Genomic DNA, 13,799 nt, shown 5'->3' with positions numbered 1-13,799 from the left:
GTTTAATTATCTAGGGTCATGTATACTTGTTTGACCTGATATTTACTATTGATTAGAATATAGACTCTATAAAGTTATGGGACCATGTGTAGTTTTTGTCTACTTGAGGTACAAATTTTCTCTGTCCAGTAAAAATAAAACCCCAAAGTTAGTTTATTGCCATGCAAGACGTTAATCATTTTGTCTCTAGATTTGCACACTTGTTTTAGTGTTCCTTTTCTGGTGGTATATATAAAATCTGTTTTTTTGAGTTCTGTTTTGAACCAACTTTACCATTCAGCCAAGTTTCCTGATTAATAAGTTAAGTAAATCTTTGGCATATATTCTCTTTTCATCTGTATGCCACGTTTTTAACACTTTTTCATAATATACTTTCATGAAAGAAAGGGAAAACATTAGGTACTGTATAGATACAATTAAGAGGATTTGGTGATCAGGGTGCCTGGGTGGCTCAGTCGGTTAAGCGTCCAACTTTGGCTCAGGTCGTCATCTCACTGTTTGTGGGTTCGAGCCCCACTTAGCGCTCTGTGCTGACAGCTCAGCTCAAAGCCCAGAGACCGCTTTGCATTCTATGTCTCCCTCTCTCTCTCTGCTCCTCCCCCACTCACACTCTATCTCTTTCTCTCTCTCTCAAAAATAAACATTAGACAAAAAGAAGATTTGGTGACAGAATGGAGACGAAAAATAAAGATAGCATAATGTCATTGAAGGCATAGGCCACCCGAGAGTTATTTTAGAAGTCGTGTACTTTCTGCACAAAGTATGTGTTTCTTCTATGTTATTTTAAACTAGATAGTTTTTATGGCAATATGTGTCTTCAGGTTGAAAATCTATGATGGCAGGGCATTTGCTGTTTTTGCAAGACAGTCCATTCAATTTCCAGACTGCTTATTTATTAGTGATATTTTCCTAATAATAAACCAAATTTCTCTGCTTTATAATTTAAATTTTTCAGACCTGTTTTTGAAATCTGAGCTTTAGGGAATTTGTATACCTGCTTTTTGATGTGCTAGCTCTTCAAATCTTTCTAGCAATTACAGAATTTGCCTCAAATTTTCTCTTTTCTAAGTTAAATATCTCCAATTTCTATAACTGACTCTCATTTCAAATTATATACAAATCCTTACTATCACCCAACAGTTCTTCCATTAGGTATCTTCAATTTACACTAATTTTTTTATTAAGGTATGTTTAAGAACAGATACTCTGGTTGGGACATGAGAACAGTATATAATGCAACTGGGTTTGGAAATTTTTGACTTCTTCATGACCCATGACAGAGAAAGCATAAAGGAATACATTTTATACCCCATTATAAGCAGATCATTCTGAGGATTTTTTATTTTAAAAACTTGACCAAAATTCCTTTTAAAAAAACATTTTAATGTCTTTTGATATATACTGTGACATCCCAGGAACTAGATCTAATTTTCATTAATAATAGCAATCACAGAGGCCCCTGGGTGGTTCAATCTGTTAAGCATCTGACTCTTGGTTTCAACCTTGGTAATGATCTCATGATTCTTGCATTGGAGCCCTACATTGGGCTCTGCGCTGACAGTGTGGAGTCTGCTTGGGATTCTCTTTCTCACTCTCTCTCTGCCCCTCCCACTCTTCTCCCTCTCTCTCTCACTCTCAAAATACATAAATAAGCTTTTTAAAAAATAATAGCAATCATAAGATAACAAACATATAAATGCGACTTCCTCACAGAAAATTCCCTGACCAGTCAATCCAAATTAGATATTCTTATTTTTTTCCTCTCAGCAACCTCATTTTCATCATAGTAAATCATACTCTCAGTGTGTGTGTGTGTGTGTGTGTGTGTGTGTGTGTGTGTGTTGGTATTACTTGTCTTAAGATAGATTGAAATTCCATGATGATAACAAAGGTAAATATCAGTATTATCCACATTTTACAAAGTGGTTGCTCAGTAAATTAAACTTATTAAGACCACACAGTTCTCAAGTGACAAAGGCAGAATTCAAACCCTGGTCTCTCTGACAAGAGCTTTCAATCGCTTTGCTATTTCATATTTCATGCAAACACTCTCTGCATGTAAACACAGAATGTACATAAAGTTGATCATGAAGTACATTTATTTTTGTTATTTTTGTGTGCTTCCCTATATATACATGGTTATTTCTATATAGATTAAAGCATTATTATATTAAATTAGGATAAAGATGATTAGAAAATAAATGTAATGTGAAGAAGAAATGTTTTTAAACATTTTGAACATCTAAAATGAAAGCAATTATAAGTTTTAGCAATAGTAGTGTAGGATAGAACTTGAATATGCTCAAACCTGCTTCTTTCCAATATATCAGGCATACTAGTCCAACAATTTGACCATCCTTCCTAACAGCTCATAAAAAAAATAATTATAGAGATTTAGCAACAATTTGACTATTTTAGACAAAGAAAGGCACTGCCAATATTTGCTGTCTTAATTGTTTCAAATATAAAGGAATGTAATGGATATAACAGTAATTTTAAAGATAGCAAAGTAAATTATTTCAAAAATTATTGGCAATTATATCAGTATGGCAGACATGCTAATTTCTATTGAGCTATTTTTTTCAAATACACTTTTTTTATTCTCCACTGTTTGTTCAAATTCTGAACAAGCTTTTTTCTCTTCCATATAGAAGGACAGAATTTAATATTTTTCTTAATTTTTAGAAAATGTTCCCAGCCAATCTAATTACTATACAGTTGCTATTAGATAACTTTAAAAACAATTCAATTTTTTTCTCTTTAAAATTAATTTAATATTGTTTTTAAATATTATATGCAAAAGTTAATGTAAGTACTTACTTCCGTTACTTATCATGACTTCTTTCTTGTCTATACAAAAGACAGGGTTTGATTTTTCTTTAAAAGAATATTTAATGACATAATTATGGACCCCAGTATTCCTCAAGGCATATCTACCCCATAGGAATTCTCAATTTTCAGTTTCTCAGATTTCTCCAAACATTTCAGCCTATTAAAATGATTCATTTTCTCACATTTTATATTTAATGTCCTTGATTTATCAATGCTCAATATCAAGGGATAGTATTGGAAAGTCTCCCTTCCCAAACTCCTCTGCACTCAGAGGTCTCAGGGTGCCTTGTCATTTAGAATTCTCTTGAAATTGCTGAACACAAAGCAGTTTTGTTAAGCACCCATATCCCTCCTTGTGTAAAATGTTTAAAACGTAAGGAAAGGTGAGGCTAAAGTCAGCAGAGGATTGAAGGCCCATGATGAAACAAGTCGTCCAATGCATTTGAGTTAAATGTCTTAAAGCTAATGGAAGGTATAGTAATCCCAGCCAAAACCTTACATATCAGGGCAAGGCAATGCATTTCTAGATGCCATTTCAGTAGATGCATGAATTTTGTTTCCATCTTGTAAGAATTCTTAATAGAGATATTTCATAAGTGAGAAACCTAGGTATAGAAAATAGTAGTAAAATAAAAGACTTGCCACAGATGAATTAGAGCTTTTTCCTCAATATGGTGGAAAAGATTAATGATAATGGGAGAAAATAGACATTAGACCTATAGCCACTCTCCAGTTGGTGACATATTTAAAACTGAAAGAAATCCGGGCCTCTAATTGTAGTTGGAAGCATGTACTTGGATATAAAGACCTTAGACTGTATAAATCTGTCAAAAATGGGGTGCTTAAGAGAAGAGCAAAGGAGAGAGGATAGATGATGGTTTCCATTTTGGAAAGTTGCCTTCACAATATCTGTGAAGAAATCCATCAGGGTATGTGGTAAACAGTCTGAACCTCAGATGAAAATGTGCAGGCAAAGGTATAATTATGGAAATTTTCAGAACCTGATGGTAGTTGAATCTATAGGTGAGGATGGCAATACTCATAGTACATGGGGTAAACTAGAGGAGTACATCGAGTACAGTAATTTATGAAATACTAATATGCTAACCCAGGCCAAGAAAAAAAAACACAAAGTTCACAGCATAAGATTTTATTAAATTTTGTGTTTCTTCATGGTATAAAAGGCAAATGTTAGTGTTATAAAAATTATAAAGGAAAAATATTATGACAGAATTAGAGACGTGGAGGACACATTAGTGGTGGGCAGGAGTTGGAGACAGAGAAACAGACTGGAGAAAGGTAGCTGTGGTTTTAACAGAGCAACTACAGTCCCCTATCTCAACCCAAAGTTGACGGTAGTATAACCTATTATGCACTCTGTCGGTTGCCGTATCCATCACCACAGTCATGCTTCAGAACAGGTGCATCACTGCAAGGTAACGGATTTCCTTCAGTAGATATTTGATGGGCCAACCCCAAATATGAGCCCATACTCAGACTAAGCAAAGACCTGGAGGAAACAATTCTGTCAATCTCAGCGAAGTTGAAAACCGTTCTTTGTCCCACAAAATTTTAGTTCACCCACTCTTCTTTGCCTCTACAGCTCTCTGATGTCTTCAAAACAGTATGGTTTTTGTTGCTTATTAAGGCATTTCTCCTTATCGCAAAAAAAAAAAAAAATGATGCTCTTCTATTGCTTATTACAGATTTCCCTGACGTGGAAGTAGGAATTTTTCTCCTGTGAATGTAGCCATATTTTGCTAATAATAGTTAAGTTTAATAGATTTGTAAATTGAACATATGTGTACATGAAATCCATATATATTTATAGAATTATTTTTAAATGTTTATTTATTTATTTTAAGAGAGAGCAAGCACGAAAAGGGGAGGGGCAGAGAGAGACGAGAGAGAGAATCCCAAGCGGACTCTGTACTGACAGAGCTTGAACCTGTGAACTGTAAGAACATGATCTGAGCTGAAATCAAAAGTCAGATGCTTAACCAACTAAGCCACCCAAGTGCCCCAAGAAGAATATTTTTTAAGTTTATTTATTTATTTTGAGAGAGAGAGAGCGCGCACATGGGAGGGGCTGAGAGAGAGGGAGAGACAGAATCCCAAGTAGGCTCTGTACTGTCAGCATGGAGCCCAATGCGGGGCTTGAACTCATGAATGAGAGATCAAGGCCTGAGCTGAAACCAAGAGTTGGATGCTTAACTGAATGAGCCACCCAGGCACCCCTAGAGAAGAATATTTAAAACAACTATTACCTTATTTCTTAGATATATCAGAGATGGAGGTTAAGATTTTCATTTCAGCCTTACTTTAGAACTTCCTTTTCCCCATCAGATTGCCTTGGAACCTTGGAAAAAAATCAAATGATCCCATGAATGTAAGTCTATGTCAGGTTCCTATTTCTGTTGCATTGATACATGGCTGCACTTATTTCATTACTACATGTCATAAATATTGCTGCCTATCGTAAGTCTTTAAATAAGATAATTAATGCCTCCAAAACTTTTTTTAATATTTAAGATCATATTGGCTTTCCTAGATTTCCTAGAAGCAGCTGGCCCATTTCTACCAAAAGCTCTGCAGAGACTTTGATTGTAATTAGTTTCCCTTAAATATCAATTTGAAGAGAAGCAACTTCTTAACAATATAATTAGCATGACATGTATTCTTATGTTTAGGTTATCCTTAGTTTCTCTTAGTAAAGTTGATTAGTTTTTGTGTAGGGGTCTTACAAGTCTCTCGTTAAGTGCATGCCTAACTATTTTACGTTTCTTTTAATGCGTTAAAAAAATAAATTGTTTTCAAATGTCATTTTCCAATGGTTTGCCTCTTAAATATAAAAACACAGTTTTTTATATCATCCTTGTATGTGGCGACTTTGTAGTATTCATTTTAGGGTTTTTTAATGTTTATTAATTTATTTTGAGAGAAAGAGAGAGAGAGAGAGCATGAGAGGGGGAGGGACAGAGAGAGAGAGAGGGAGAGAGAGGATCCCAAGCAGGTTCTGTGCTGTCAATGCAGAGCTTAATGTGGGGCTCAAACTCCTGAACTGTGAGATAATGACCTGAGCCAAAATCAAGTCAGATACTTAACCCATTGAGCCACCCAGGAGCCCCAAATTCATTTTAGTTTTAAAGTAGCTTTATTTTCATGGTTTTTAAATTAATTTTCTATATAATTATATCATCTGTGAAAAAAAAAAAAAGCTCCCCTGCTTGTTTTCCAAACTTAGTAAATTTTAGGACATTATCTTGACTTATTTTACTGCTTAGGACCTACAAGACTATGTTTAATAAATTAGCTAGAGCAGATAATCTTGTCATCTTAAAATGTTGGGGAGAAAGCACACATTTTTTTTTACCATTAAGTGTAATGCAATCCGTAGGATTTTTGTGAATGTCCATTTGTTATACTAGGCATTTTTTTTTTTGTAATAAATAGATATTGGATTTTGTCAAATTCTCTCTCAGTATGTATTTATATTTGGTTTTCACCTTTATTCTGCTAATATGATACATTTCATTGATTGATTTTCTAATGTTAAACCAACTTTGCACCACCGGCACAAACTCATGTGATCACAATGTATTTTTTATATACCGTTAGGTATTTATTTTGGGATGCTTGCTTCTATATTCATGAGGGATATGGGTGTTTCATTCTCTTTTCTTGCAATGACTGTATCAGGTTTATTATCAGCATTATACTACCTTCATTGAACTAGTCAAGCTGTGTTTCTTCCTGCCTAATTTTGAGAAAGTTAGTATGAGATATTATTTCTTCCTTACATATGTTATAGAAACTAACAATAAAACCCCCTGGGCCTCTACCTTTGTGAGTAGGAAGGGATTTGATTATGAATTACGTTCAATATTAGACTTCCAAATATTCAGGTTTTTCTATTTACTATTGAATCAGGTTTGACCAGCTGTGTTCTCTGTGGGATTTACCTATTTCATCTATGTCAGGGTTTCTTAACTTCAGCACCATTAACGTTTTGACCTGGATAATTATTTGTTGTAGGGGACTGTTCTGTACATATAGGACATTTAGTGGCATCTCTGACCTCAACTATCAGATGTCATTAATACTATTGATCCTTTCCCATGTGACAACTAAATATGTCTCCAGAGACATTATCAAATGTGCCCTGGATGGCAATAGTGTCCGTCCTTTAGAACCAATTGTCTAAGTAGAAAAATTTACAGCATAAAGTTCATGAGATTTCCTATTTATTATTTTGCTTTGCTTTAATAAGGATTTGTAGTGATATCCCTTTTTCAATTATAAAATTAGTAACTTAAAATATTTCTCTCACTTTTATTTTTTATTATTATTATCACTTCCTTTTTTTTTAACAGTCTTAAGGTCTTTTATTTTTTACACTTATCATGCCATGAATTCATAGGCAATGGGCTCCAGCAGCTCAGGCTCCTTTCCATTGGTTCTGACAAAGTGTGCTTCTCTGGGTGGGCCAGGCTGACACTTCAGCTGAACCCAAATACCTTTCTCTTTGGCTTCCTTTTTTTTCTGATCACTTTCCTTCACATGCTTCAGGAAGCTATCGTGGCTATTCAGGTGCTTAATCTGTTCAATATGTACATGATTTCTCTTGACAAGAATCTTGCCCTTAACTTGCTGGCTTACGACAATGCCAAGAGCATGCTGGGTAATACCGTAGACCCTTCCAGTTTTGCCCTGGTTACATTTGTGGGGCTCTGCATTTTGAACAGTGTCCCTTCCTTTGATGTCTACAATATCATCTTTCTTGTTGATTCACACATATGTTTCCAAAGGAACAACTCCCTGTTTCCTAAAAGGTCTAGAGAACATATAGCAGGTGCCTCTTCTCTTTCCCTTTGTGTTGATCATTTTGGTGCCTTCCTGGAATCTGGTGGTGTGGCTGACAGGTTCTTTTCTTTCATTGATCTCTGCCCTTATTGTTTCTCTTGATATTCCTTTCTTCCTTCTTCTACAAACTTTTTTTTTATTAATTCTGTTTTTAAAATTTACTTTGAATCCCTCTGACATTTTAGATGTGCATTTTTTACTATAATAGTTCATGGAGGGTTGATAATACACATTAACTTTTCATGGTCTTCCTAGAATTAATATTTGGCTGTTTCATGCACAAAGTAAGAACTTTACAATGGTGCATTTATTTTTTTCTACATTCTTTTTGCTATTGTTGTCATATAAATCTTACAAATGCAATGGTATAATCTTTGCATTAAAAATCTACTTTTTAGGGGCGCCTGGGTGGCTTGGTCGGTTGGGCGTCTGACTTCAGCTCACGTCATGATCTCACGGTCCATGAGTTCGAGCCCCGCGTCAGGCTCTGTGCTGATAGCTCAGAGCCTGGAGCCTGTTTCAGATTCTGTGTCTCCCTCTCTCTCTGCCCCTCCCCTGTTCATGCTCTGTCTCTCTCTGTCTCAAAAATAAATAAACATTTAAAAAAATCTACTTTTTAAAGAAACTCAGAAAGCAGAATATGATTTTTTATATTTATTCACATATTTTTAATTACTAATTGTCTTCCATCTGAGTTTCCTCTGGTACCATTTCCTTTCATTCTGAATGTCTTCCTTCAGGACTTTTTTTTAACTCGTCTGTTGTCTATATCTTAGATTTTATTTGCCTGATCACATCTGTATTTTAAATTTCTTGTCTTTTCTTTTTTTGCTAAATATAGAATTATGTATTGAGTATTTTTTCTTTATATCTTCAGTATGTCATTCCATTGTCTAGGAGTGATTGTTTCAAGAAGCCAGACATCATGCATACTTTTCTTGCCTTTTGTCTAAAGTATTGTTTTTTTTCCAGCTGTGTTTACAATTTTCCTTTCATCCTCTGTTTCCAGCAGTTTGAATATGAGATGCCTCTTTGTGGTATTCATTGCATTTATCCTGCTTGGGTTTGCAGGGCTTTCTGCATCTGTGTATTGTTTTTCGCCAAATTTGTGAAGGTTTCAACTATTGTTTCCTGAATTATGTCTTCTGCCCCATTTTCTTTTCTCCTCTGGACCACAAATCACATGCAAGTTAGAACACAGTAACTGAAATTTTTATTGCAAACTTATTTTGGTCTCTTGTATCATATATTGTCTATTGTTCAGCCTTTGACAATTCTGCTAAGCAATCAATTCCACTCTCTCCAGTCTCTTGTTGATTATGCTCACCTTTGGAACTTAAAAATATGACACCACACATTTAACACTAGATTTCTATTGGGATCCTTTTTATAGTTTCCATTTCTCCTGATAGGTCTTCACCGGTTAACTCATTATAATCATTTTTCTTTTGTCTTTGAATAAATCTGTTATAGCTTCTTTATCTGCTCATTTCAAAATCTAGGTCATCTCAGTGTCTGTTTGTACAGACACTTTTGTTCATGTCACTTTTTTTTCTGTTTTGTACATCCTCTAAATTTTACTTCATATTGGATGTGATAGATGCCTTTAATCTATTATCTTTCTTTAAACAGTGTTGATTTTTTGTTCTGTTGAACCGTTAGCATACTGGTTTATAACCTGGAGTTCTGGGAGGCTTGATTTTCATATTGTGTTAGGGTAGTCTTCACTCCTGTAGCATGGCCCTTGTGATGTTTCAATGCAAATCATGATCTTGACCAAGGCACTCCAACTTGGCAGCATTCAAGCTGCCATATCTATCTTTCCTGAGAATGGTAACAGTTTTTTAGCTTTCCAGCTGGTGTATTACACCAGATTTCTTGGACTCTCCCCTTCTCATGCCCAATCCATGGGGCAGCCAAAATTTGGCGGGGGGAGTTTATAAGTAGTTTTGTGAACACTTCCTATTGTGGCTCCCTCCTTGCTGAGATGTCCCTCATTATTTTCTAGCCTCTTGGGCAAACTGGAACTCTGTCTTTTGCAGTCCAAAGCCTCTAAGACTGATGTTTTCTGCTTAAATGTTTGATATGCTGCTTCATTTGAACAGGAGGATTTCCTTGGGGAAAAGCTATGCAAGTAAATATCTCACCCATTGAAGTTTCTTTTTCAAAGGACAAAAATCCCTCCAGGTTATATTTGCTTTTCTTCATCCTCCAGTACCTTCAAATACTTTGTGTGTGTGTGTGTGTGTGTGTGTGTGTACCTTTGTACATTTTGTCTAGAGTGTAATGATCTTCATGGTAGGATCAACCTTGTACAAGTTGCCCTACAATTATATGAGAACTGAAACTTCTCTTTTTAAATAAAATGAATGAAAATAATTGTTACCAAATATTAGCCAGACCCTCTATTTCCTGTCCTTAATATGAATTCTTAGAATTAGAGGCTTTGGATGCTTATTGCAAAACTTAAATATATTTGCAAGCTATATTATATTGATAAATTTTATAACATCACCAAATTGTATTTCTATCAGAAAACCTGTTTATATTTTTATTTTGATATTACTGATTTTTATATTTTGTATCTACATTGAAATAAGGAATGTTTATTTTGTCATCATGATGTGAATTAGTAATCTTTCTGTATTTTCTATATTCAGGAATACAAAAAAAGTAATTACTCCTTAAATGTTTGAAATGAAATTTCCAGGGGCACCTGGGTGGCTCAGTTGGTTAAGCGTCCGACTTCGGCTCAGGTCATGATCTTTCCAATCCGAAGTTAGAGCCATGCGTTGGGCTCTGTGCTGACAGCTTGGAGCCTGTTTCAGATTCTGTGTCTCCATCTCTCCTTGTCCTTCCCCAGCTTGCGGTGTGTGTGTGTGTGTGTGTGTGTGTGTGTGTCTCAAACACAAATAAACATTAAAAAAAATTGAAATGAAATTTCCAATAAAATTGTATGATTCAGAATAGCATTTTTAATTCTTGATTTTTTTAAAAATTTTATATATCAGATTATCTATTTCTTTTAAGAGTAAATTAAATATTCCCATTAAATCATCAGCTTTGCCTATTTTAAAATTAACTATATTTATTTTATTACTCATATTATCATAACTCATGTTTAATTTATGCAGTTTACTTACATGCTTGTTTAAAATTTTATTTGTATTTTATATCACTTTAAGGCAATTTTGCAAAAAAATTATCTATTTTTTATTACTTTTATTTTATTCCAAAATCCATTCAAGTTATGAATTTCCTCTCTCATTTTTCTCTTAATTAGAAGAGTTCCAAAAATGGCTGAGGATTTATGGTAATTCAAATCATTTCAAGAAGAACAATATCCTCTGTCATTTCCAACAGACTCAGTTTTCATTTTCTGTGTAGTTCCACTGGCCTTTATGTTGGTAGAAATTCTAGCTATATTCTGTCTTTAGGTAGAGGATCACAAATACTTTGCTATAATTTGCCCTTAATAAAATTCAGATATTAAGTGGATGGTTCAATGATTTTGGACAAATGTATACATTCTGTTACATTCCTGAGATTACCACTATCATCAAATTCTGGAATATCTTCATTTCCCCCAGAAAGTTCCCTGGTGGCCTTCGTAGTTAGTTCCTCCCAGCCAACTCTCATCCCCAACAATGATGTAATGTCCATCACTTATGATTAGGGCTTCTCAGGACTAATCATATTTATCTGGTTTTGTTTTGTTTTGTTTGGATAATTTTTAGGGCAATTTCCCTATACAGGTGGCATTTTAAATATAGGTCACCATCCACTGAATCAAAGTTTTAATATGCAAATAATCATCTCAAAACATGCTTACAAACTGCTTATTGACTTTTTTTTTCTTCTAAATTGAAGTCAGTGATTTTTATTCTCCAACCAGAGATGTAGTTTAGATTTTAACTCGACCTCACAGAATGTGCTCTAGGGAGGGTATGAGAAAGATATTAACAGATCACTATGACTGTGGCTGCTACATTCCACAGCTATGTAACTCAGTTAATTATTTAACCTTTTCAAGACTGTGTTTGCTAGCGTTAATAAGTGTGATAATATTGGGGCACCTGGGTGGCTCTGTCAGTTGATCGTCCGACTCTTGATTTTGGCTCAGGTCTTGATCTCATGGTCAGGAGATCCAGCCCCACGTGGGCATGGAGTCTGCTTAAGATTCTGTCTCTGCCCCTCTCCCTCACTTGTGCTCTCCCTCTTCTTCTCTCTCTCTAAAAAAAGAAAAAAAAAGTGTGGTAGTATGGCTAAATTCAAAGGCCAATTAGGAAAATTAAATGAGGTATTATACTTAAGTCCCTGGCATGAGGTTTGGCACAATTGGGAACCATATAAATGCTATGGATTTTTTTTTATAGACTCAGAGAAAACTACACATTCTCAAACAATTTAGCCACATTATAACTAACTTTAGTGAAGGTCATTTCAGTGGGACACAGTTGGTATTCAAATAGGTATAAGAGAGTGGTAAAGGCATATTATTTGAATATTCTTAACTTCCTTTTAAACTAACAAACAAAAAACACCAAAAAACTTAAAAAAAAAAGCCTTAAGAACATTTAAACAAAACATAGATATCAAAGTACCTTCACAAACCCAACAGGTGGGGACGTAAAATATAGCAGTAATTCACATGTAAGATCATCAGTTCAGTAGTAAATATCCCCGAGAAATGTTTAGGGGTGAGGAACAGGTTTGAATACAAACAAGGGAATTCTTTGGGGTGTTAGAATCATTCTGTATCCTCCTTGGGGTGATGGCCAAAAGAATCTATGCCCATGTACAAATTTATGTAACTGTGCACCCAAAATGGTGAATTTTGCTGCAAGTAAAATTTATAAAGTAAAAATAAATAAATAGAAACAAATTAATCATCTATCTACAATAGGTATAGCAAAGCAAAAATTAACCTACTGCCATTGAGAAACAATATTTCAGCATAAGAAAAAATAGATAAATACAAATGTAATATCATCCAAGTTAAATAAAATCTCGGGAAATAGTATGAACAACCATTTTTTCCTAAAATTATATATATTATCTATTTTATTGCCTATAAGCTATGAAAACTCTTTAATTAGAAGAACATGTAGTAATTACAATATCCACACAGAATTGTAATATATTCCCATATTGTGATATCCACATAGAATTCCCCACAAAAAATGGGCTCCTTGGAGAAATGGCTATCTCAGGTCTATGAAGAAAAGAGGTAAAAGCTGTCCATTAAATTTGAACCAGAATGCAAGGAATCTATCAAAACTGATGGGATTACATTGAATGGGTAATAGAGCCAATTGGAATGGTCTCACTGGCCAAAACTGGGATAATTTGAACATCAATACCATGATGCTCAGTGATTGCAACCCAGATATATAAAATTTTCTGAGTTCATAATACTACTCAAAAATTAAAATTAAGGTACAAAATAAACCCCATTTGTAGTTTTTGGTTGTTATAGAACAGCTCATTCTGATAACCAGCAGAGATATGGAAAGATAAACATTAATCCTCCTTTTTTCTTTTTAAAGTTTTTTTTAAATTTTCTTCTTTTTTTTAATGTTTATTTATTTTTGGAGAGAGAGAGAGAGAGAGAGAGAGAGAGAGAGAGAGAGAGAGAGAGCATGAGCGGGGGAGGGGCAGAGAGAGAGGTAGACACAGAATTGGAAGCAGGCTCCAGGCTAATCCTCCTTTTTTCTATGTGAACTTCCTCTCACAGCAACCACATATGTGATAAAGTGTGATGAAATTCTTCCTTGTAGAAGAGTTCCAGCTAATAAATGTGAAGTACAAAAGGGTCTGAGATTTTGCCCTACTTGCATGCTTAGAAGTTAACCTACCATAGTTTTGTGGATGCTAGCAGAAGACATCAAAGTCCCGGATAACAGCCAAAGGAAAGTTTGTTTATTACTCTTTATTACTCAAGTCAACGGCAGTAGCCATTTTCTTGCACTGGTTCTCCTAACTCCAATTCCCACCGAGTCTTTTGATGAGGGTCAGACAATGTCAGCACACACAGTGGCTTGTGTTAAAGGAGAGGAACCCTCAGCTTTAGGGGTTTTAATCAGTGATCTTTCACAATGGAC

General features: G+C 34.7%; 1 pseudogene; it reads right to left on the bottom strand.

Annotated features, from left to right (window-relative positions):
- Nucleotides 1-7,233: 7,233 nt before the first annotated feature.
- On the bottom strand, nt 7,234-7,716 carry LOC131486178 (large ribosomal subunit protein eL21-like; annotated as a pseudogene).
- Nucleotides 7,717-13,799: the final 6,083 nt, after the last annotated feature.

The sequence above is a fragment of the Neofelis nebulosa genome, chromosome 9 (assembly GCF_028018385.1).
Source record: "Neofelis nebulosa isolate mNeoNeb1 chromosome 9, mNeoNeb1.pri, whole genome shotgun sequence".
Taxonomy (NCBI): domain Eukaryota; kingdom Metazoa; phylum Chordata; class Mammalia; order Carnivora; family Felidae; genus Neofelis; species Neofelis nebulosa.
Note: the sequence above shows the minus strand (reverse complement) of the source record. Positions and strands in the feature narration are given on the sequence as shown.